Source organism: Micromys minutus, assembly GCF_963924665.1.
Source record: "Micromys minutus genome assembly, chromosome: 4".
Taxonomy (NCBI): domain Eukaryota; kingdom Metazoa; phylum Chordata; class Mammalia; order Rodentia; family Muridae; genus Micromys; species Micromys minutus.
In genome coordinates, this window is record NC_137973.1 from 65,722,116 (window position 1) to 65,747,104 (window position 24,989).

Here is a 24,989-nt window from a genome sequence, read left to right on the forward strand (position 1 = left end):
CTTTTTTAGTTATTTCTCTTACGCTTTCTCATAAACATGCACACTTCATGCCTCACCCCCCCACCTCCAAAAAGAAATCCTGAGTCATGCTCTAATCTCACTGAAGAAGTAAAAATTCCATCTTAACATACATGTGCTTTGATCTCATGTAGAGAACAGGAGTCAAGGAGCGGTCATGGTTGGCACCACAGGGAGAAGTGAGCACTGGTTGGATGAGGAGCAAAGTAAAGCCTGCTCCTAATTACCCAAGATTCCCTTCATGAGCAGGGAAAAGGGTCTAGGAAATCTTAACAGTCAGGGGAAATTTTTCATTCTGAGGGTTCTCTTACAATGACATCAAACCCCCATGGTAAAGAGGTAATCTGGCCGGCCTCTGAAGCTATGGGGGCTTAACCAAGGCCACAGCAAAGATGGTAGCAAGTCAGTCCCTCAGAAGTATCATCCTCAGGCTCCGAGGATGTGGGCAGAGGTTCTAGCTAGCAGCTTTAGGCAGGATTCTTTATGACAAATGCATAAAGATACACCACAGCTGAACTACCTGCTCAGAGTTATGGAACACTTCTGAAATCTTCCTTTTCTGTCTGACCATCAGTGCTCTCCCACAAGACCCACCCCCCCCCCCACTTCAGCTGGCTTCTAGCACAGAAAAAGGTATATATAGAATGCATTTAGTTTTCTGTGGGGGAGGGAGCATCCATTTGTTCTTTACCTCTTTGTATGCATATAAATAAAGGAAAATCATTTTATAAGGAGTCCTTACTTTGTGGTCAGAGAGATGGCTCAGTGTGTAAAGGTTTCTGCTGGCAAACCTGACAAACCTGAGTTTGATCCCCAGGACCTACATGGTAGAAGAAAAACACAGATTCCTGAGGGTCGTCATTTAACCTCCACAAGTACAAGTACACACATATGCACACATGTGCATTCGCACATACAAGCACATGCACGGTATGTGGAGGACTTCATTACTGCCGACAAGATGGGCAAGGGTGGTTGCTACCAAGGGTGAATGGGTTCTATCTACAGAACTCACATGGTAAAAGGACAGAACCATTTCTACAAGTTGTTCTGTGACGTACACACACACACACACACACACACACACACACACACACATGATATTGAATGTCTCCCCCTAAGTAAATAAGTAAAAGTAATAACTCTTTCTTTTTTCCTTTTAAGAACCCTTAGTTTGGGAAACTTACTAGCAGTTCAGTGCATTGAAAGCAAACTGGTCTTTATTAAGATCAACTTTAAAGACACAAGGTCTTTGGATTTTCCTCCTCCAGCCTGTTTTGTCCTCTCAGAAGCCTGAATTAATGCCTGTCAGATCTGCAACACAAGTCACCACTTGTCACGTTTTAGTTCTCAGCTAGTGCCCAGCAGCGGGTCTACTACCACAGCAGCCTGCACTCCCAGTGCTCAGCACAGACCTGAAAACAAATGCAAATGCTGACTGAGGAAGTGAGAGGTGAGTCAGAGAGGGAGGGGAGGGACTGGGAGTGGTAGCAATAACACTCCACCACTCCAGGCTGAGTAGCTTTCAAAGACTTTTCCGTCTTTTTCCTGAAAGGATCAGACATTAAGAATCTGACAGAAACCCTCTTTAAAAATAACAATCCAGTCCCAAAGGTAAAGGCCTGGCGAGAAGGGGATCCGAGTAGCCGGGGGCAGAGAGATCTCTGCCAAGTGTGCACACTGAAAGCTCACCCCTGCCCTGCCTGATCCAGGGACCAGGAACCCAGCATTGGGACCTCTGTTCCCACCCTGCCTCTATGGAGCTCAGAACAGGGCTCGGACCATCCAACACCTGGACCAGCAGAGATACAGGGACACAGGCCATGTACAAGGGAAAGGCAAGAACATATCACCAACAACAAGATGGCAAGAGGAAAGTGAAAGAGCATATCCCAGGGAAACCAAGACAACCTGGCAACACCAGCACCCAGCTCTCCCATCACAGCGAACAGCAGAATGCCAAACACTCCAGAAAAAGAAGACAAAGACCTAAAATCATACCTCAAGACGATGATAGAGATCCTTAAACAAGAAAGGGGGCGGGGGGGAAGCAAAAAGAATCAGAAGCTTTTAAAGAGGAAACAAGAAAAACACTCAAAGAACTTAAAGAACTAGAGGAAAACAGAACCAAAGAGATGAAGGAATGGAAGAAGGAATTTAAAATGGAAATTGACACAATAAACAAAACACTAAAAGAGATAACCCTAGAGGTAGAACACCTAAAAAAGAAACCAGGAGTCACAGAAGCAAGCATTTCCAATAGACTACAAGAGATGGAAGAGAGAATCTCGGGGGCCGAAGACAACATTGAAAACATTCAGAGAAGATGCAAAAACCAAAAAGCTCCTAACCCAAAATGTCCAGGAGATCCAGGACACAATGAGAAGACCAAACCTAAGGATAATAAGAATAGAAGAGGGAGAAGAATATCAACTAAAAGGCAGAGTAAATATCTTCAACAAAATTGTAGAAGAAAACTTCCCTACCCTTAAGAATGAGATGACCACGAGCATAAAAGAAGCCTTCAGAACTCCAAATAGGTTGGACCAGAAAAGAAATTTCTCCCAACACATAATAGTCAAAACACCAAGTGCCCAAAGCAAAGAAAGAATACTAAAAGCAGTAAGGGAAAAAGGTCAGGTAACATATAAAGGCAGACCAATCAGAATCACATCTGATTTCTTAACAGAGACTATGAAAGCTAGAAGAGCCTGGACAGACATCATGTAGACCCTAAGAGAGCACAAGTGCCAGCCCAAACTGCTATACCCAGCAAAACTATCAATCACCATAGATGGATAGATCAAGATATTTCAAGACAAATCTAAATTTACACAATATCTGACCCAGCACTACAACGAATTATAGGTGGAAAACCCAATACAATGATGGGAACTACATCCTAGTAAAAACAAGAAAACTCCTAAGTAAGAAAACCAAAAGAAGAAACAGACACAGACACAACTCAACCTACAAAAGCAATAATAGCAGGAAACAGAAACCACTTTTCCTTGATATCTATTAACATAAATGGACTCAACTCCCCAATAAAGAGACATAGGCTATCAGACTGGATACAGAAATAAAATCCAGCATTTTGCTGCCTACAGGAAACTCATCTCAGAGACAGAGACAGACACTATCTCAGAGTAAAAGGGTGGGAAAAAAACTTCCAAGCAAACAGCCCCAAGAAGCAAGTTGGAGTGGCTATTAAAGTAAATTTCCAACCAAAAGTTATCAAAAAAGATAAGGAAGGACACTTTTTACTCATTACAGGGGAACTCTGTCAGGAGGAACTCTCAATCCTTAACATATATGCTCCAAATACAAAAGCACCCATATTCATAAAAGAAACCCTACTAAAGCTCAAAAAATACATTTCACCCCACACAATAATAGTGGGAGACTTTAATACCCCACTCTCACCAATGGACAGATCATGGAAACAGAAACTGAACAAGGACACAGTAAAACGAGCAGAGACTATGAACCAACTGGAATTAATAGATATCTACAGAACATATCATCCTAAAGTAAAAGAATACACCCTCTTCTCAGCACCTCACGGCACCTTTCTCATAAATTGACCACATAATTGGACACAGAACGAACCTCAATCGATATAAGAAGATTGAAATACTCCCATGCATCCTCTCAGATCACCATGTTCTAAGGCTGGTCTTTAACAACAACAAAGACAACAAAAAGCCCACATACACATGGAAACTAAACAACGCTCTGTTAAACGATAGCAGGGTCAAAGAAGAAATAAAGAAAGGAATTAAGGATTTTCTAGAATTCAATGAAAATGAAAACACAACATACACAAACCTATGCGATGCAATGAAAGCAGTACTGAGAGGAAAACTCATAGCTCTGAGCGCTTCCAAAAAGGAACTGGAGAAAGCATACATCACCAACTTGACAGCACAGCTAAAAGCTCTAGAACAAAAGGAAGAAGATACACCCAAGAGGAGTATACGGCAAGAAATAATCATACTTAGGGTAGAAATAGACCAAATACAAACAAAAAGAACCATCAAAAGAATCAACAAAACCAAGAGCTGGTTCTTTGAGAAAATCAACAAGATTGATAAACCCTTAGCCAACTAACTAGAGGGCAAAAAGAGAGTATACAAATTAACAAAATCAGAAAGGAAAGTGGAGACATAACAACTGAAACTGAGGAAATTCAAGAAATCATCAGATCCTACTACAAAAGTCTATACTCCACAAAATTGGAAAATCTGGAGGAAATGGATGAATTCCTAGACAGATACAAGATCCTAAAGTGAAACCAGGACCAGGTAAACCATCTAAATAATCCCATAACACCTAAAAAAATAGAAGAAGTCATCAAAAGCCTCCCAACCAAAAAAAGCCCAGGCCAGATGAGTTCAGTGCAGAATTTTATCAGACATTTATTGCGGACATAACACCAATACTCTCCAAACTATTCCACAAGATAGAATCAGATGGAATACTACCTAACTCATTTTTTTGAGGCTACAATAACCTTCGTTCCTAAACGACATAAAGACCCTACAAGGAAAGAGAACTTCAGACCAATCTTACTTATGAATATTGATGCAAAAATACTCAACAAAAGCCTTGCAAACCGAATCCAAGAACACATCAAAATGATCATTCACCATGACCAAGTAGACTTCATCCCTGGGATGCAGGGATGGTTTAATATACGGAAATCCATCAATGTAATCCACCATATAAACAAACTCAAAGAACAAAATCACATGGTCATCTCACTAGATGCTGAGAAAGCATTTGACAAAATTCAACACCACTTCATGTTAAAAGTCCTGGAAAAAACAGGAATCCAAGGTCCATACCTAAACATAATAAAAGCAATATACAACCTACAGCCAACATCAAACTTAACGGTGGGAAACTTGAAGCAATCCCACTAAAATCAGGGACTCAACAAGGCTGCCCACTCTCCCCCTACCTATTCAACGTAGTACTGGAAGTCCTGGCTGGAGCAATTAGACAGCAAAAGAAAATCGAAGGGATACAAATTGGAAAGGAAGAAGTAAAAACATCACTCTTTGCAGATGACATGATAGTGTACTTAAGTGACCCCACAAATTCCACCAGAGAACTCCTACAGGTGATAAACAAGTTCAGCAAAGTGGCTGGATACAAAATTAACTCAAACAAATCAGTAGCCTTCCTATATTCAAAGGACCAACATGTGGAGAAAGAAATTAGGGAAAAGATACCCTTCACAATAGTCACAAAAACTATGAAATACCTTGGTGTGACTCTAACTAAGCAAGTGAAGGACCTGTATGACAAGAACTTCAAACCTCTAAAGAAGGAAATGGAGGAAGATCTTAGAAAATGGAAAGATCTCCCATGCTCATGGATTGGAGGGATCAACATTTTAAAAATGGCCATCCAACCAAAAGCAATCTACACATTCAATGCAATCCCCATCAAAATTCCAACCCAGTTCTTCATTGAGTTGGAAAGATCAATGTGCAATTTCATCTGAAATAACAAAAGACCTAGAATAGCGAAATCCATCCTCAACAACAAAAAAACATCTGAGGGAATCACTATCCCTGACCTCAAGCTATATATTACAAGGCAATTGTGCTGAAAACTGCATGGTACTGGTACAGAAATAGGCATGTGGATCAATGGAATAGAATAGAAGATCCAGAAATGAGCCCTCACGTATATGGTCACCTAATTTTTGACAAAGGAGCTCTAAACATTCAATGGAAAGAGGACAGCCTATTCAGCATGCAGAAGAATGAAAATAGACCCTTCTTATCTCCTTGTACAAAGCTCAAGTGTAAGTGGATCACAGATCTCCACATTAAACCAGATACACTGAAACTATTAGATGAGAAAGTAGGAAAAACCTTAGAACACATAGGCACAGGAGAAAATTTTCTGAACAAAACACCAATTGCTCAAGCTCTAAGGTCAAAGATTAACAAATGAGACTTAATGAGATTGCAAAGTTTCTGTAAGGATAAGGACATTGTCAAGAAAACAAAACGGCAGCCAACAGAATGGGAAAAGATCTTTACCAACTCCACATAAGATAGAGGCCTAATATCTAAAGTATACAAAGAACTCAAAAAGCTAGACACCAGAGAATCAAACAACCCTATTAAAAATGGGGTACAGAGCTAAACAAAACGTTCTCAATTGGGGAATATGGAATGGCTGAGAAACATCTAAGGAAGTGCTCAACATCCTTAGCCATCAGGGAAATGCAAATCAAAACAACCCTGAGATTCCACCTCACACCAGTCAGATTGGCCAAGATCCAAAACTCAGATGACAGCAGATGCTGGCGAGGCTGCAGAGAAAGAGGAACACTTCTCCACTGTTGGTGGGGTTGTAAACTGATACAACCACTCTGGAAATCTGTCTGGCGATACCTCAGAAAATTGGATATAGTACTACCTGAAGACCCAGCTATTCCACTTCTGGGCATATACCCCAGAGACACTTTAATACACAACAAAGATATATGCACCACAATGTTCATAGCGGCTCTATTTATAATAGCCAGAAGCTGGAAGGAACCCAGATGTCCTTCAGAAGACGAATGGATACAAAAATTGTGGTACATATACACAATGGAATACTACTCAGCCACCAGAAACAATGACTTAAGGAAATTCTTAATAAAACGGCTGCATCTAGAGAATATCATTCTGAGTGAGATAACCCAGTCACAAAAGAACAGACATAATATGCAGTCACTGATAGTGGGATGCTAACCCCAGAGGCTCGGACTGCTCCAGAAACAACTCACAGACTGTGTGAAGTTCAAGAAAAAAAGAAAAAAAAAATATGCTCAATCCTTACACACCAAGAAAACGTTGACTAATTCTGGGTTACATCCTGTTTTACATGTACTTTTTGCTCATTGTAACTAGTAAGACATTAATGCAGAGTATCAAACCTTAAAAAAAGGAAAAGGAGAAAGCCAAGCACTGACAAAAATGTATTTGTATACATTTATGCAAAAATATTTCAAATTTTTTCTTTTATCTTTGTTTTTTAAAATAAAGTTAAAAATTAAATAAAAATATCAGTCCAGAAAATGCAGATATGCATAAAAACTCATACAACTTCAGAGATCGTGACCTGGAGTTAAAGGCAGAGGAGAGAGTATCCAGGTAACTGCAAAGTGCCCTCGGTGCCCCTCCTTACCAGCAGCACTGTCCCTCACTGCTTCTCCTGGATCATGTCCTGTTGACCACGAATGAGCCCATCTCCTGCTTCCAAGCACCGTAACAGGACAGGAACAAGGGACATGGAGAATCTTGGGAGGGTAAGCTGCTGAATGTTTTACCAGCCTAGAGAACACAAGAGTTTACTTGGTTTTAGTTTGCAAATAGGATCAGGGCACCTTTGCTTGTTCCTAACTGTATGGTGTGCTGTTTAAAAAGTTAGAGGCCTAATAACATTGCTGGGCGTTGAAAAAAAATTTAGGGTTAAAACATTTTTATCAAAGCAGTGCCACCTTCAAATGTCCCAATAAAAATTCCATCTGTATAGAGAGCACTTTGAGACAGGCAAGAACCAAGAGCTCAGTCCTTGTGATGGTCAACTAGGTTCTGTATCACTGACTTGCAATATCTGTTGGCTCAGTGCCCAAAGTCTGGGCTACAAGAGCAGCATCTAGTGCCAGGATGTGCCCTTCACCCAGACACTCTGAGGACTACGGTAGGACTTTGACCCCAGTGATTCTATGGAAGGCAGAGTTGAAGAGCATTTACACCTTGGCACTCACTGCATGAAGCACTAAGTTAACATTTACTCTTCATGCATCATGTGAGGGCATCATTCTGGCTGCTATAGAAGGGAGAGTCCTTACGACTGGTAGGCCCTGTGTTCTGGAGCTTTCATTTTCTCTGATATGAATTTTGAAAAGATTACCTGAGAATAAAAACACAGCAGAAAGCAACAGAACCTAATCCGCCAGCCAAAGACACAACGAAAGTCTATAGCACTCGGAGGAAATCTAGACGTCTAAACAAAGGGTGGAGTTAATGGGGTTCCAAGTCTTCTACAACCTTACCAACACTTGTGATTGCATGTTCCTTTAATTGTATTTATTATCATAAGTGGTAAATGGCTAAAAGGTGATATGAATATTGATAGGTAAGATACTTAGTAGGACAGCTATTCATGGAGTGATGGGTCTGAAACCCTGTAGTATGAAATTGAGCCTGAACCGAAAGAAAATGACTAGGTGGGGAACTAATATTAGTACATAAACATAAAGTTCAGTGACATTCTAGGTACGTAGAGAAAACAAGAATAAATCAGGTACAGTAACAAAGCTCTGGGTTTGAGTGACAAGATCAGTGACAACATCAACCAGATAAATACATTATTCCTGAAAAGAAAGCTGAGAGAGATATGGATTTCACCTTAATTCACCTGAGGACATCTAGGGATTTACAATAAATAAAGATGAATTTAAGGATCTTTCTTTCTTCTCTTCCCCCCATACCTTAACCCCTTTCTTCCCCCCACCCCCATCTTTCAATACAATTTTGGTAGGATATGTAATGGTTTGTATATGCTCAGCCCAGGGGTAGCACTATTAGATGTGGTCCTGTTGGAGTGGGTGTGGCCTTGTTGGGATAGGTGTGCCACTGTGCATGTGATATTCTGCTAGCAGCCTTTAGATGAAGATTTAGAATTCGGCTCCTCCTGTACCATACTTGCCTGGATGCTGCCATGTTCTCACCTTGATGATAATGGATTGAACCTCTGAACCTGTAAGCTAGCCCCAATTAAATGTTGTCCTTATAAGAGTTGCCTTGGTCATGAAGTCTGTTCACAGCAGTAAAACCCCAACTAACACATATTAAAAAGCAGGTCAATGCCATTTCCTAACATGCATACTTGAGGTCTCTCCAGCTGAGTTTAACCACTTACCTACAGAACAAGAAGAAAGGCAAAGAGGTTTCTGCCTTCTTGTTTTCTGTTTAAAACCCAAAACAGTCAGACGATGCTAAATACTATCAGGACTTCGACTGCAAGCCTCCTGTGTTGGAATACTTCTGTGTACACACACCATGGGGCTGTACACACACCATAGTACCCTCTACTCTCAGATGGACGGCAGCGTGCTTAGAGAGACTTTCCTCCAAGGCTTGGCATGGGTTCAGGTGTCCTAGAGGACCGAGTGTTGCTACAACTTGTTATCTGGTTGGCTGGGATTCCAGCTGGCAAACTGTCGGGAACCACGAGGCTCCAGTTTTCCATGCCCCAAACAACCTCTTAGCAACGGACCGATGTACTCTATAAAGCGCAATCTTTCTGAAATTTGTGTAGTTCCTAGACAGATTTTCTCCTTAAACTGAAATCTACTCCAATTTTATCCTTATTAGTTATTTTGGTGTTTTAAAATAATTTTCTAGAAGATAAAGTTTAAAATAATAAGTTAGAAATCTATGATCGATTCAATGTTTTAAAACATTTTTTCTAGAAGGTAAAATTTATAATAATACAGTAAAAAGCTATGATCTACTTCTAAAAGCCTTAGGGCTCACTTAGGTTCAGCACAGAGGTGGCAGAGTCCCAGAGCCTCTTCTCTACCATGGACACACTGTGTTTGTGTGCCAGAGCCTAATTCACTATTTCAAACCCTGGAAGTGCGTTTTCTTTTTATGTATAGGAGGTATGCATCTCTCTCTGTCTCTCTCTCTCTCTCTCTCTCTCTCTCTCTCTCTGTCTGTCTGTCTCTGTGTGTGTCTATGTGTCTGTGCATATACATGTCAACCTTCATTGCTCTACATGTAGTGAGGCAGGTTTCATACTGAATCAGTGGCTCTCTAGTGCTAGCCATTGGAGTCTAGCTAGCCATGCTCTGGGGAGTCTCTGCCTCTCTGGAGCTGGGATTCCAGGAAGCTTCCAGGCATGCTTATGTGGGTTTTGGTAGTCCTCCAGCCAAAGCAGGCCTTTAACAGAAGAAGAAGAAATCTCTAAAATCCAGCCACTCAAACTATAAATGCGCACATGCATACAAGTAAGGTATACTATGTATAATATCTTTCTTTTTATTTTTTTCTTCTAAGGCATGGTCTCATTCTATATCCCAGGCTGGCCTAGAGCTTACCATATGGATCAGGCTTGCCTTCATCCTCCTTCCACAGCCTCCTGCATACTGGGATTCCTAACATAAGCCACCATGTCCAGGGACAAAGTCATTCTTTGTCAGTACTTGGATCCATCGCTAACCAAATGTCACAAAGGCTCTAAGTTCATCATGTTGGGTCTGGCCCTTCCTTTCCCTTTTGAGCCCCGTCTGAGCCTCACAGCATTAGTTGCTTCCTTCCTGTACAGATGCTGTCTCAGCCTGCTGAGATCTTCCAGGTCTAAATGGGGTCAGAGTAGATTGAGTGCACTGCACAGCAGGTTACTGACCTCAGCAGGGTGTGTCCCCAAAAAGGCTCTCCCCTTCCACCCACACCCAGAGCTAGTAAGTGACCTCAGCTGCCCAGTTCTCAGAAGAAAATGCTATTTCAGAATCTCAGCAGCTTGGCAGCAATGGCTCTTTCCCTAGCAATGCTTTAAAAATGGTCACACCAAGAGCAACTGCTTTAAAGCAAGTTACGGGAAGAAAAAAAAATAAGAAAGATCTTTTGTTATTTCTGCTCTTGTTCCTCTTGACTTCTACAAAGTGTGGCTCTAAAGGAAGGATTCAGCAGGAATTCACAGAACAAATTCCAGCCAAGTAAAAACAAATGTGCCCCACATAAGTTGTTTCTTGTTAAGTCTTTAGAGACCTGAAATCACAAACAAATCTGAAATATTAGCCAGCATTGAAAATACTATGGCCGTCATCACGTTTGCACTACACCGAGAGGAAGCCAGGAGCCAGGCAGAATGACAGAGATACCTATAAATTCCCAACTATGAGCAGAAGTTATATCAGTCAAGTTACATTCTTGCCAGAGACAAACAAACAAGATGTGAGAAAAAAGTTATAGTGGGTATGCTTGAAAATAAAGATGGGACATCCACATTGGAAGAAAATGAGGAAAAATATAGCAGAAATCCGAGCATCTTAATTATTTCAGCAGACAGGAAGCTGAGGCAGGAATGTTGCCTACCCTGTTCCCAACTGTTGCCCTTACAAAAGGAAAGCGTTCGGAAAGTTTCTGAGTCTGAACTATAGACATTGGACACTTGGACACCTGCTGGTCTCTGACCTCTGTGGTCAAAGTCTGGGCCAATGGCAGGCGCGTCTAAATCTTTAACTCTGAAAAGCAGAGAAAGATATGATTTACTTTAAATCTACCAAGTAAGAAATAAAACCTCCCACCACTGTGGTGCCATTCTGAGCTCTGAAAATCCCATATAGAGAGAAGGGGAAGAATAGTGGAACACACCTTTACTCAGACTCAGAGTACTAAGGAGACAAAGGCAGGCAGATCTCTGTGAATTTGAGGCCAGCCTGGTCTACAGAGAAGAGAAAGAAGAGGATATAACATTTACACTGGTTTTAATGGTTCATCTGTCATTTCCTTTTTTTTTTTTTTTTTTTTTTGAGAACAAACACTAGGCATTGTGGTTGTGGTTGTTTACATGAAAAATCCCCCTTTTGGTCTCAGGCCTTTGAACACTGAGTCCTCAGATTGTGGTACTATTTGGGGAACATTTAGGAGGTACGACCCAGTTAGAGGAAGTATGACGCTGTGGATGGGATTTGAGAATTAAAATCCTCTGCCATTTCCAGCTCACTCTGTGCTTTGTACCTGTGGTTAAAGATGTGAGCTGTCAGTTTTCTCTTCCTGCCCCTAGACCTGCTGCTTGCTGCCTTATCTTCCCCCAGAGTGGACTCTTATCCTTCTGGAGCCACAAGGCAAAAAACAAGTCCTGTGTAAGTTTACTGAACTTTACTACAGCAACAGAAACCAACTAACACAGAGGAGGTATTGATATGGTTACATACAGGACAGTAATTCTACTGGAAAACAATTTGGGGAGGGTGTAGGGCAGAGCTCAAGACAGGGTTTCTCTGTGTAGCCCTGGCTAGTCTTGAACTCACTCTGTAGGCCAGGCTGGCCTTGCATCCAGCAGCAGCAGCTCTAAGGTTCTCAACCTTCCTAACGCTGTGACCCTTAAATACTATTCCTCATGTGTGGTGACCCCCAACATTTGTTACTATTTCAGAACTTTAATTTTGCTACAATTGTGAATCACATTGTAAATATCTGTGTTTTATGATGGTGTTAGGTGACTTCTCTATAAGAGTTGCTTGGCCCCCAAAGGGCTCATGATCCTTAGTGGTTGAGACCCACTGGCTTACATGCTGGTTTGAGTCTGATGGAACAAATACATATATCATATAAGCAGCGAGGTGTGGTGATGTACACCTGTAGATCCAGTACTCTAAGAGACAGAGGCAGGAGGATAACCACCAGTTCAGATCTAGGCTGAGCTACTCACTTGGCAAGTTATAGGTCAGCCAGTGTTGCATAATGAGAAAAACAAAGCTGAACCCGGAGCAGATAAGATATAGACATGCAAGGTACTTTTTATTGATAGAACTATCTCAACTTATTCCCAGTTATGATTGTTAAAGAAATTTTCCAAGACAGAATATCACATATCCCAAGCTGGCCTTGAACTTGCTACACAGCCAAAGCTGATCTAAATTCCCAATCCTCAGTCCCTACTTCTTGAGTACTAGGATTGCAGGTCCTTACCACCCAGTGTAGTTTATGCAGTACAAAAGAGTGAAACCCAGGGTATTTTGCATGTTAGGCAAGCTTCCTCTACTAGCTGAGTCTCACCTCTAACCTCTAATCACACAGTTTCTACCAAAAAACATTCCCTAAGCAGAAATGTGTAAGCAAGGTAGACATTCACAATGTTCACCGCTGGGTTCAGAGACATTTTAAAACATAAGCTCTACTCCTTTAGATTTGTGAATTCTGTGTCATTAAGTGCCATGGTAGAGTCAAAAAAAAAAAAAAAAAAAAAAAAAGCCTATGACCAAGGTTCAACCAGACTAAATGTCTGTACCATTCATAGTGGTCACACATTAAGGATCAGAAGTAGACTGCACAAGCTTTATAGAACTGTTTTAAATCTATAATATAGTGCTGGATATTAAAAATAGTTTGCCTTCCAATATTTTGAAGAAAGTATTAGGCTTATATTAACCTTACCTCCCGATGTCTTTGAAACATTCAAGAAGAATGAGTGTTAAACTATGAATTGTATCATAAATGACTCATAGTTCTGCCTTCAAGTGAAGGCATGCTCACATGAGGGAAGATGTAAGGCCATTTCGGGAGCGGCCAACATCAAGCATCAACTAGAGGGAGTCTGAGGATGGGCACGATGCAGAACTACTTGTGGCGTGAAACTTCCCACTCCGACACCACATTATAAGGCTGGTGACCTTTGGTCTATTATTATTTCTTTGAAACAGCATTACTTGGCTGGAGAGATGGCTTGGCTTGGCAATTAAGACCACATACTGTTCCTTGCAGAGGATTCAGTTTCTAGCACATAGCCTGAGCAGCTCCCAACCACAGGCAACTGTAGCTCTAAGGAATCCAATTCCTTTGGGCTCCCTGAGTTCCTGTACTCACATGCCACACAGCCTTGTGCTACTCATAATTAAAAACAAAAATGGATCTTAAAAAAATGTTTAAATAGTATCACATTCAGAAACAGTAGTGTTGAATTTTAAACAAGCATGTCTTAAGCAGTTCCTTCTTGTTTTCAGACAGGGTCTGGCTCTGAATCTCAGGCTGTCCTCAGAGATTCCATGTAGCCCACCAAGGCTTCAGACTCTTGAGCCTCCTTCTTCGGCATCTCTAGCACTCAGATTACAGGCATGCAACACCACACCCAGGTGGATTTTTATCAAACCTCACTTCTAATAGAAAAGCAAAGGAAAGGATTTATAAGAAGACATAAAAGCAAACAAGAAAGTTCTGGAGTTACTTTTATCTGTTTTGTGAAAACAAATCATGCATTTTGCAAACTAGAAATTTTATTTAAGATGAAATAAAAGTAATTCTATCATGATGGTGGCTCACACCTGTCATCCCAAAACTTAGGGCATGGGGGCAAGAGGAACAGGAAGTAGAACTTCAAAATTAACCCATGTGTGCATTCCTGTGTATGTGTGTGTGTGCGCGTGTGTGTGTGTGTGTGTGTGTGTGTGTGTGTGTGTGAATGTGTGTGTGTGCACACCCCAAAGTGTGGTACAGTTCCCAAACAGAAAAAAAGATGAAATTTTAATCATAATTATTACTATTCTTACTATCATTATTATTATTTAGCCAGGGTCTTACTATGTAACCCTGGCTGGCCTGGAGCTTATATACACCAGGCTGGCTTCCAAGAATTTCTTCAAAAAATCTACCTGCTTCTGTATCCAAAGTGCTGGGATTACAGGTGTATGCTATCATGCCCAACACAGATTTTATTAAAAAGCACTGATGTGTCAGGGTTTCAGGCCAGCTTGGCAAAATTTTATCTCAAAGTGAAAAAGAAGAGTGTGTGTGTGTGTGTGTGTGTGTGAGAGAGAGAGAGAGAGAGAGAGAGAGAGAGAGAGCATTTATCCACTTAAAACAATAAATGAGGTCTCTCTTGCCATAACCAATAGTAAAAAAAATATTTAATATCTGGTAAGCAAAGCCTGGTCCCAGGATGGAGCAGGGTCCCAGTAGTCATCTGCAGCCTACCTATACGCCCTGAGTTATTTTGGTTTCAGGGTGATGGGGAGGCCCAGTGACTCAGGCAGCAGAAGCGCCAGCTCCCTTGGAAGCACTTCAATGAGCAGGGGTACAGCCCCTCTCCGGCACCTGCTGCAAAGGGCTCTGCTTCTTCCCACAGATCCTAAGGGATAAAAAAAGACCGACTGTTGTTAAGTCTCTTTGAATATAACATTGCTGGGTGGGGGGGGGGGGGGAGAATGTCACTTTTCACTCTAGTGATAGCTAGAGAGCAAGATGAGGAGGAAATTTGTGGGGGAAAACCCCAAACATTTAAATATAACAGTCTTTTAAAGTGTTTTCAAAACCATACCAAAATTATATTATCAACCTTCAATGAAAATGGAAGCAGAAGGCTAACTTTTCAAATTCTGGGCCAGTTAACTGAATTTAAAACCATTTCCCCATAAGTAAAGATGCCAGATAGCACAGAGATTTAAATTCAGCCAGGCATATGGTGCAATCTGGAAAGGTAAGACAGTGAGACCCGGTCTGAAAACAACAACAACAACAGCAACAAAACAGGCAAAATACAACAAAAAAGCCAAAAGTACATGTTATACTTGAGGTTTGATAATCATATATATGGATAAGAAATTCAAATGTTTCTATAACAAGGATGACTTTTGATGAAAGTAATTATTCTTGTGTTATACAAAGAGAGTATAACTACAGCTACTTAATGTTTGAGTTGTTATAAACATTTTAAAAACAGCACAAAATTGAACAAACACACCAAACTCTACAGCATGACGAAGATCACAGGACATGTCCGTGCAGAGCTGCATTATAAAGTGAATAATAATTTATGTTTTGCCTGCATGCATGTGTGTGCTCCACACGTGTGCCTGGTGCCTATGGCGGTCAGGAGCAGGTGTCAGAGTTACACATAGTTTTGAGCCATTATATGGGTGCTAAGCATCAAATCAGGCCATCTTCTCCAGCATGTAAAACTCCTATTTTTATTCGCTAAGTCTTCTAAGATACCTGAACAAAAACTTTGTGCCTGTTGATAGTCCTTTGTCCAAGGAATTCTAGCCACCTGTAGCTTCTGTGTTATTGAAACCACTGTAAGAGTTGTCTACAACCATGCTATGGTGAAGAGTGGAGTGGGGCAGAGATGCAGAGGGGATACTCAATACATCCAACCAGCTTCATCATGGAACAAGGTGGAAACCATCAAACATCTTCTCAAAGAATGTCACCTGTGACCAATGGAGGATTTATGGACTACATAAAGACCAATAGGCACACACATATGTAGGTTGATGTCAAGGCTATATATGATTGGACAGCAGAGAATGGGTGGGAACAAAGTTTTGGTAAAGCAGAAGGGGAGGGGATAGCGAGAGATTCACGACGGAAGCAGCAGAGGGACTGTTGAGTCATGATTTTACTGGGCTGTGGAGGCAGCTGGAACCAGCAGTTCCAGCTCTGTTGCCCTCGAAAGATGAGAGGGCTCAGGGCCGGTGGAATGAGATGTACGGGTATCAGGCTTGGTAACTAGCTGACTTGGGGGACTGCAGGGGCTACACACTGGAGCTGCTCCTAGAACGGCTCCCCCTGGAGTATCACTCTGTGGGACTCATAGCAACAGAACAGATTCTTATTTAATATTTACAGTTACACACATACATCCCGCTAAATGCAAATAATAAAGACACAGGTGACGGCTAAAGATTCTGTGGCTTCTGGACCTGTGGCTAAGGTCAAGTATTGAGACCATCTTAGAAAGTAATGCTGAGAAGCTGTGTGTGAGCTGTTCGCTATACCAGCACTCAGGGAGTTGATATAGGAGGAGTTTTACAATCTCAAGGCCAGCCAAAGAAACAAATTTTTAAAAATAAAATTAATAACCAAATAGAAAAAAAAAAAAAAAACCTCTTACTATTCATAGATAAGAACCCAGCAGACCGATCTGTCCTAAGGAGACACCTGCTTTACAGGCCTCACTTCAGACAGCCTTCCAGGGGCATGCCAATCTTCCAGCAGCAAGCATAGATGAAGTAAGTTACTTAAGTAAGGCACCAGGTGTGTGCCAGGGCAGGGTGTACATGTCACCTCCACTCACTGCCACAGATGAAGTCATGTGTTACACAGAATGCAGGTCAGAGGTAGCATAAATCATGTAGGAGTCCCAGCTGTCAACAAATAACTTTCTATTAGAAGAACTCACTTTCAAATGATGCAGTGAGGCAAGGAAGGAGTTAGAAACTAAACATCTCATCTTGAATACTAACTGTGCAATCTGTAGGGATACTAATTTGCTTTGTAACCTTTGTGCCAGGAGCACTGTTAAGAAGGTAACTGAAGAAAGCCCACTGTCTCATCTAGACCCTTACAGGAGACAAATCTCCATGTAGATCCTGCTCTTAATAAAAGAGCAGAGCTAACTTTTCATCATGAATAATGCCATAGGTCAATTAAGAAAGACCGTAAGGGAGGGGTGGGTGGGTTAGTTGGTGTTTGTGAGCAGCCTAGATTTATAATCTTGCATTTGACATGAATGAGACTACTCAGGTACTTCTGCATTTTTCACTCTTGGCTCTCTCTTACAGGAGGCACTTTGGGTGTGTCCTGCAGCTCTCGTCCATCCTGGCCCTTTTCCTTTTGTATTTTCGCTTTTATATTTTCTTGGGCCAAGTCCTTGCGCTCAGATTCTTCCTTTGGTGGCATCCCGTTTATTAATGAATCCAGCAAAGGCATTTATTACTCCTGCCGCAGCATGCTTGCCGTTCAGTGGGTCTTTAGCTCTTTCCGAAAATGTCTATCCCTGTCAGCATTATCTACCTGTTCTTGCATCTGTCTACCTTCTCTACTTATTCATTAGCATATTAATCATTGAAACCACTTCTTGGCCCTGCAAGATGGACCTGCTAAAGCTAACACCTGGGTTTTACCACTGAGATTCCCATCCTGAAAGGAGAACTGGCTCAGAGAGATCACACACACACACACACACACACACACACACACACACACACTACATAAGCCAGGCAGTGGTGGGTCATGCCTGTAATCCCAGCACTCAGGAAGCAGAAGCGGGAAAATCTTTGAGTTTGAAGCCAGACAGATTAGAGTGAGTTCCAGGACAGTCAGGCAGTCAGGGTTATACAGAGAAACCATGTCTTGAAAAGACAAACTAAGCAAAAAAAAAAAAAAAAAAAAAAAAAAAATTCTAAATGCTATATGTAAGTCAGTACAAATATAATACAAATCTATAATACAAATCTTGATAATTCCAACATTGTTACTATATTTGCTTCTATGTTGAGTATGTCTTCATTTTTTTTTTTTTTTTGTATGCCTTGCAATTGTTTGTTCAACAGCACAGAAAATATCCTTGGTAACTGCCCTCACTAAGGCTTTGATGATGCAGTAGAGGAACAATGTGCCCTGCTGTGGCTAGTCTGTCTTCTGTGGGTCTGTACCTTGCACTATAAACATCACCACTGTGGTTTCAAGTTATTTCAGCCAGCTGGGCAAAACTGGATTTTTTGAGTGGTCTGCAGTTGGGTAGTTCTCTTCCTTCAAGTTAGGGTTAGGCTAGAATCTGATAAAATTCCAGAAACTGCTGAGCTGCTGGTGCCTCTATCCCAGCAGTGGGCAGGTTAGGGTCTATTACAGCCAGAAGCACGTAGTGAGGCCAAGTTTAAGAAAGGGAAAAAAGGCCAGAATGCAGGTTTTATTCAATACTTTCTTGAAGCCAGGCCTTGGAAGGCTAACAGAATTCTCTGGCGTGTATCAAAAGGATTTCTTTCCCCTTCTTGCCAGGAAGCATGTGGTTGTGGGCCACACCACCAACTTAGAGGAACTGGAAGAGCTGGTGGCACAGGAAGTTGGAAGTGGGTGCCATATTGACTGGGTGATCCAGGAGCCTGCACCCCTCAGCCTCACCACGTCCCCAGCAAGTCACTAACTGCCCAGGTTTTCCCACCCTGACAATAGGTCAGGACAGCTCTTCCTGTGGACTGTTGACAAGCTGTGCCTTTCACCATGTGCCTGCATCTCCTCAGCACCGGACTACGGTTTCCTCTGATCCTCTTTTGACAGAATCAAGCACTGTTGGCTTTCATCTCCCTCATCTTTACTTGTCATTTGGAAGAAGTGGTGACTTCTATGTTCCCTACTCCACAGACTGCAAACAGGAAGTCTGCCATTTTTAGAAACTAAAAAACAAAACCACCAACTCCCACTCCAACTTTATAACTGTATAAACCCATAGGGATTTATAAAGTCTTTTACTTCATTTCTCTCTCTCTCTCTCTCTCTCTCTCTCTCTCTCTCTCTCTCTTTTTTTTTTTTTTTTTTTTTATTATTATTTCTCTTTTCCTCCTGCTCCAAGACTAGGTGTCTCGCTGTATAGCCCTGGATGACTAGAATTCTCTATATAGACTAGTCTGGCCTTGACTGCTCATAAATTGGCCTGGCTTTGTCTTTAGAATATTGGTATATCCCAACACACAATATAAAATTGTATCTTGAAAGCTGTTGAAAATTGCACATAACAAATCATCCTATCCACTTGTGACCTCATTTTAAAAAACTATTTTGGGCCCAGTAGAAGATACTATTAGTCCTTTCACTTAAGAGGCAGAAGGAGCTACAGGCCAGCCTAGTCTCCATAGTGAGTTTCAAGACAGCCAGGGTTATGTAGAGAGACCCTGTCTCAAGAAAACAAACAAAATTTATTTTGTGGGACTCAAGAGATAGTCCAGCAGTTAAGACCACAGCTGCTGTTGCAGAGGCTCTGAGGTTAATTACCAGCACTTCTATGACTGCTCACAATTGCCATCTCCAGGAGAGCCAAACCTTCTTCTGGTCTCTTATAGCTCCAGATACTATGTGGTGCACAGATAAACATTCAGGAAAACATTCACACACGTGGAATAAAATATTAATAATCAATAAGCAATGTCTAAAACAAAACTCAAAGGTTTGGGTTTTTAGGTTTATTTATATGAATATTTTATCTGCATATATGCTTACGAGCAATGTGTGCCTAGTGACCTTGGAGAAGAATGTATCTGATCCCCTAGAAGTGTAGTCATAGACGGTTGTGAGCCACCAACTGGCATATGGGTTTTGGGAACTAAACCCAGGTCCTAAGGAAAAGCAACAGGTATTCAAAGTCTCCAGACCTTTCTTTCTTTTTCTTTTTTCTTTTTTTCCTTTGGAGACAAGGCCTCACTATGTCGCTCTGGCTGACTTAAACTCACTATGTAGACTAGGCTGGCCTAAAGCTCAGAGATCCACCACTTCTGCTTTCTCCCAAGTGCTGGAAAGTAAAGGTGTGTACCACCAAATCAAGGTTTGCTAATGCCAAGGACATCTGAAGCCTAAAGAAGCAAGCTGAAAGATTTCTATCTTATCATGAGAGCAACCAGAAACCACAATCTCTACAAGCACCAAGGTTAGCAGACACACCTGGGAAGGTAGGAATCAACTGACCTTCCCTCTGCTGATAATTGGGTTGTTTAAAACTCAAAAAAGTGTTGCAAATCATGTTTTTAAGCACACAAGGTACTTGGAATACCTTAACCTTATAAGAACATGGAAAAAGAATACAGTGCCATTGTGAAGAGCACTTTAGGTACAATGTTTCCTATGCACCAGAAGCTCCTGGGAAATTGAACTGCAGGGCTTCCATTTGCAAACCCAGCCCCAGTTGCCTGCACTGGATGGATACTTTTGAAATGAAGTGTGAAATGTGAGGACTTTAATAAAAAAGATTCAACTGGGGGATGAGTAGGTATTAAGGCACAATTAGAAATTCCACAAAAATAAGAAAAATAGATAATGAGATAAAGTGACAACAGAAAAATTCCTTAAAATAAATGAAGGTTTTTGTTTTAAGATTGTATAGACCTTGAGTTTAGGGATTACATAGTGTTAAGAAGAATCACATTTTTAAGTTATACCCTAAATACTTTGTAATGAGATTTTGGAGTTAAAGAGTCAACTGCTTTCATAAGAAGCAGTTGAATGTTTAAAATGTTGACATGGGATATTACAAAAGCAATAAAAGATGGTTAGTAATCTACCAATGTCTCCTAAATTCTTAGTTCAGATGATGCCAAACTAACAGGTATGGTGATATGTACCTGCAATCTCTACTGAGGCAGGGGAAATCTAGAATTTGAGAACAGCCTGCACTACACAATAGGATTTGGACTCTAGAAAATAAAAGTTTTAATTACTCCAAATGATTTTAAATACAGGTATGTTTCTGTTAACCATGCAGAAAAATGCAAAGCCTTTTGTACAGGTTAGGACTGTTATTATCTCTTAGACCTCCAAAATGCTTTGAGGTATAGACTAGTGTGAAAGAGAAGAGGTGGACAGGAGAGGTGAAGTATGATGAAGCCCAGGAAGGGGACAAAGGTGACAGAAGCTCTTTGGACAGAGAAATCCACTTCCTATTCAAAGCCTCTGACCGCCACAGCATTCAGTCACATAGACCCACACAGATGCACACTCCTGATTAGAAATAATCAGTTAAAGAACACAATAAACAATCAGTTTTCAAGGAAAAAAAATGAATGTTTACAGGGAAATCTGAGAGTGTATATGAAAGAAACTAAAGTGTAGCATTATTTTAAGGAATTTAAAAAATATATGAAAACAAAATTCACTTAAGTTGATGATTAAAATATTAACACCGGAGGCAACACAAATTCTGTATCAGGATTGCACTTTCTGCTCAGCCTCCTGTTTACCACACCTTGGGCTGAGTTCTAGACATCACAATCCTGACTGTCAGCAAAGTACTTGCTTCCATTAACAGTAAGAAACAACACACACACACACACACACACACACACACACACACTATAAATGGCACTAGGATATAATTCTTTCTTTTGTGTTGCTAGGATCAAACCAAAGCAACCCTTGCTCATGTTTGAAGGTTTATGAGCTATAGCTTCTGTCCCCACCCCATATGGAACTTACAGACTTACTAACGTGGAATAACAGCATAGAAAACAGAAAATTGGGGGCTGGAGACCCACTCTCCCTCACACATTAAGTAAACAAATACAAAAGCATTATGGTAGAAGGGAGAGAAGAGAAGAAATGCTGGATAAATAGTGAGTTTCATGTCTTTCATCAGCTGGGGCTGGGTCAGGTGGGTCAATATGACATTGTTCAGTTTTTGTTTCGTTTTGTTTTCTCAAGACAGGATTTCTCTGTTTAGCCTTGATTGTCCAGGAACTCTGTAGACCAGGCTGGCCTTGAACTCAGAGAGATCTACCTGCTTCTGACTCCAGAGTAGTACAATTAAATGTATCACCACCACCACTGGCTGGCATTGTTTAATTTAAAATATGAAAGATTTTGTGATTATATATGTGTGTGTGTGATTTTAATTATATTAATTTAAATGTTTGATTTGTACCAAGTAAGGTATAGTCTCACTACTTGGAGGCAACGGGATCAGAAGTTTAAGGTCCTCCTCAGATATTTAGCATGTAGCTTGGGCTACACAGCAAAACAATAATAAGCCCACATGCTTGGTGTGGTGGTGCATACCTTTAATCCTTACACCGGAAGGCAGAGAGAGGCTGGCCTCAAATTTTCCATCAAATAACCTGAAATTTTGTATCTTCCTGGCTCTGCTTCCCGAGTGCTGAGAAACTAGGTGTGAGCCACCGTCTACTCCACACACTCTTCAGCTACTCTTCAGCATTGACAGTTTTTAAACCATGCATATGACCATTTAATATTTCTAAAGTCAAGCTTAGGAGAGGCACAAACAGGTGACAACAGGAGCTAGTGTGTCTGACTGCAACAATCCAAGGATGAAAATGATTCTCCATCTCTTCAGAGGTTACGCCACTACCCTGTGTATTCTTTCTCAGGCCCAATACTGTGAAAGTTATGCCAGATTCAGATGAAGGACCATCCAGGCAATAGAAAAAAAATCAGTCCTTCAAGTAATGATTGGAAAATATCCCAGGAAAGTCCTCGGATGCATAGATAAATAGCTGTGAAGATTATGCTGGCCTCAAACTTATGGCAGTCCTCCTGCCTCAGCTTCCACAATGCTGGAATAACAGGCAAGGGGATCAAATCTCTGATTCTTGCCACTCCACAGAAGCAAAGATGATGGCGACTTCCTTCCTGATCTAGACAAATGTTCAACACACACACCTGAAGAGCAAACGCCGTCCACTGAACCACTGAAACTTGACATCCCATCAGCTCCTCTTAGCAACATATCAAAAATGTTAGCTGTTCCATCTCGCAGATGGCAAAGCGGGCATGGAGAGGACAGAACAACATGATGAAGACACACATACCCAGTGACAGAGAAAGCCACAACTTGAGAAGTTTCCTGTGGCATGATCTAACTTAAATACGGAATCTGAGGAAACAAATCATCAGAACAGAACGTGGTTAGTATTGCCTGTATTGGAATTAAACATTGCCTCTTAAGCAACATCAGCAAACTGACTTTCCCTCGAAGTCTTTTCTCTCCTCATTTCTTAGAGTCTATATCTGGTCACAATACACAATGCTGTGCATGAACTGTTTTTTTTTTTTTTTTCAAATCTAATAAATAATTTAAAAGTGGATGGAAGGTGGTTAATGTTAAAGGGGTAAGTGCTCGGAAGGACATTTAATGTACATGCTGCACATAAAATATGAACCAGAGGATATGGCTCAGAGGTAAAGTGGCCCAAGGCCTGTAAAACAATCACAACAAAAATCAAATTCAAACGAACACAGTGAATTAAACCTACAGTTAACAAGAATTATTAAAAGTGCAAAGAATGAGAGAAAATCAAATATTTGATAATTTGTTACAAGCAGGAATTAGTTTACAGTCAATCTTGTAGTTTTCTTGGTGACAGTGTTTATTATTCACTGAAAACTTTTAGTGTCACCATTTCTGCATGTTTTCCTCTCACCTGGCCAGCATGTCAACACTTGTTGACACCCAGGTGAATACACACACAAGCACATTATCAAACTGCATAGAAAACTATCTCTCACTTTACTTTTATTCCTATCCCGCCACCCCTGTCATGGATGTACCAAATGATTTAGCCAGGTATGTATTCTAGCATTATGGAAGCTGAGGCAGGAGAAGTACCAAAATTTGAGGGCAGCCTGAGCTATGCAGTAAACTCAAGGACAACCTTGGCTACACAAGGAGACCCATTCTTAAAAAAACCTACAACAGATAAGCAAATGTATCAGATAAAAACAAGTTTTTCTCCAGTTCAATCCATTACTAATCAACATTAGTTAGCCAAGACTGGCTCTGGGAGCCTCTGGAGACAAAAAGTCCTCCGTACAAATATATTCAGTAGTTTTCGAAAAAAAAAAACCATTTATGCATACATTAGGAACTGTTTTTGAAAATGCACAAATAAATGCTGCATCTTAAAATGAGAGAAAAGGAAGCCCTAACTACTATGGGAATAACTATTAGTTAACTAAGTTAATTTGTAACAGGGTTTGGGCCAGCCTAACTATCAAAGAGTTAAGGGACCACTGTGGTTTGCTCACAAAAGTACTTCTCAGAGGCAAAAGCTGTCACTATTTCTTATTCAAAATATTTAATTCAGATGTGAATAATTCTAGAATAGACAGGGTGAGGCTGCTTTGGGTGTATACATTTCTCTTTCAGACAAGTTTACTACCCCTTCGGGGTTTTCTTATTTGGTACCATTTCCAAGAGCTAGCTAAATGGTTTGCAAGCAGCAACTGAAGCAACCCCACCCCCAGAGTTAACCATCAATAGTCCTCAGAATTCCGGAATGGTCTATAAACATTAAATCTGTGTGGTGTTTGAGCATGTGTGATGAAATGAGATTAACCTGGAGCTCCTCTGGAGCCAGGCCTTTGCTAATGTGCATGTCTATGTGTCTAGTTCACAAAGTGCGTTTCTGGACAGCCTGGGGTATACTGTCTCAGAAAACAGTGAGCACCTGCATCTCAGTTAACACACCTTCCACTTGCAGATGATGTCAGGGAAACCTTGATTGGATATGACACAAACACATCTCAAAACCTTCTCACACTTTACATATCAGGACCAGCCTGCTTACTACAACACTTAAAGTCCCGATGCTTAACAAAACAAAACAAAAAAAAAAAACGAGTACAAAAATCCCTCAAGACTCTTTATGGATAAACAGGAATAAAAATCCCCAGAAATCTACCAGGAAAAGGAGGACGTCCCAAGGACAGCTTTCTTTCTATTATGCCACC

The 24,989-nt window shown here is 41.0% G+C and overlaps 1 protein-coding gene across 1 annotated transcript in view; it reads right to left on the reverse strand.

The window, feature by feature from the left end:
* TET2 (tet methylcytosine dioxygenase 2) overlaps nt 1-7,345 on the reverse strand; it is a 54,554-nt gene extending 47,209 nt beyond the window's left edge. Inside the window, exon 1 of the mRNA XM_080915168.1 lies at nt 7,219-7,345. The gene's annotated coding sequence lies outside the window, so the exon portion shown is untranslated. The remainder of the gene's footprint in view (nt 1-7,218) is intronic.
* Nucleotides 7,346-24,989: the final 17,644 nt, after the last annotated feature.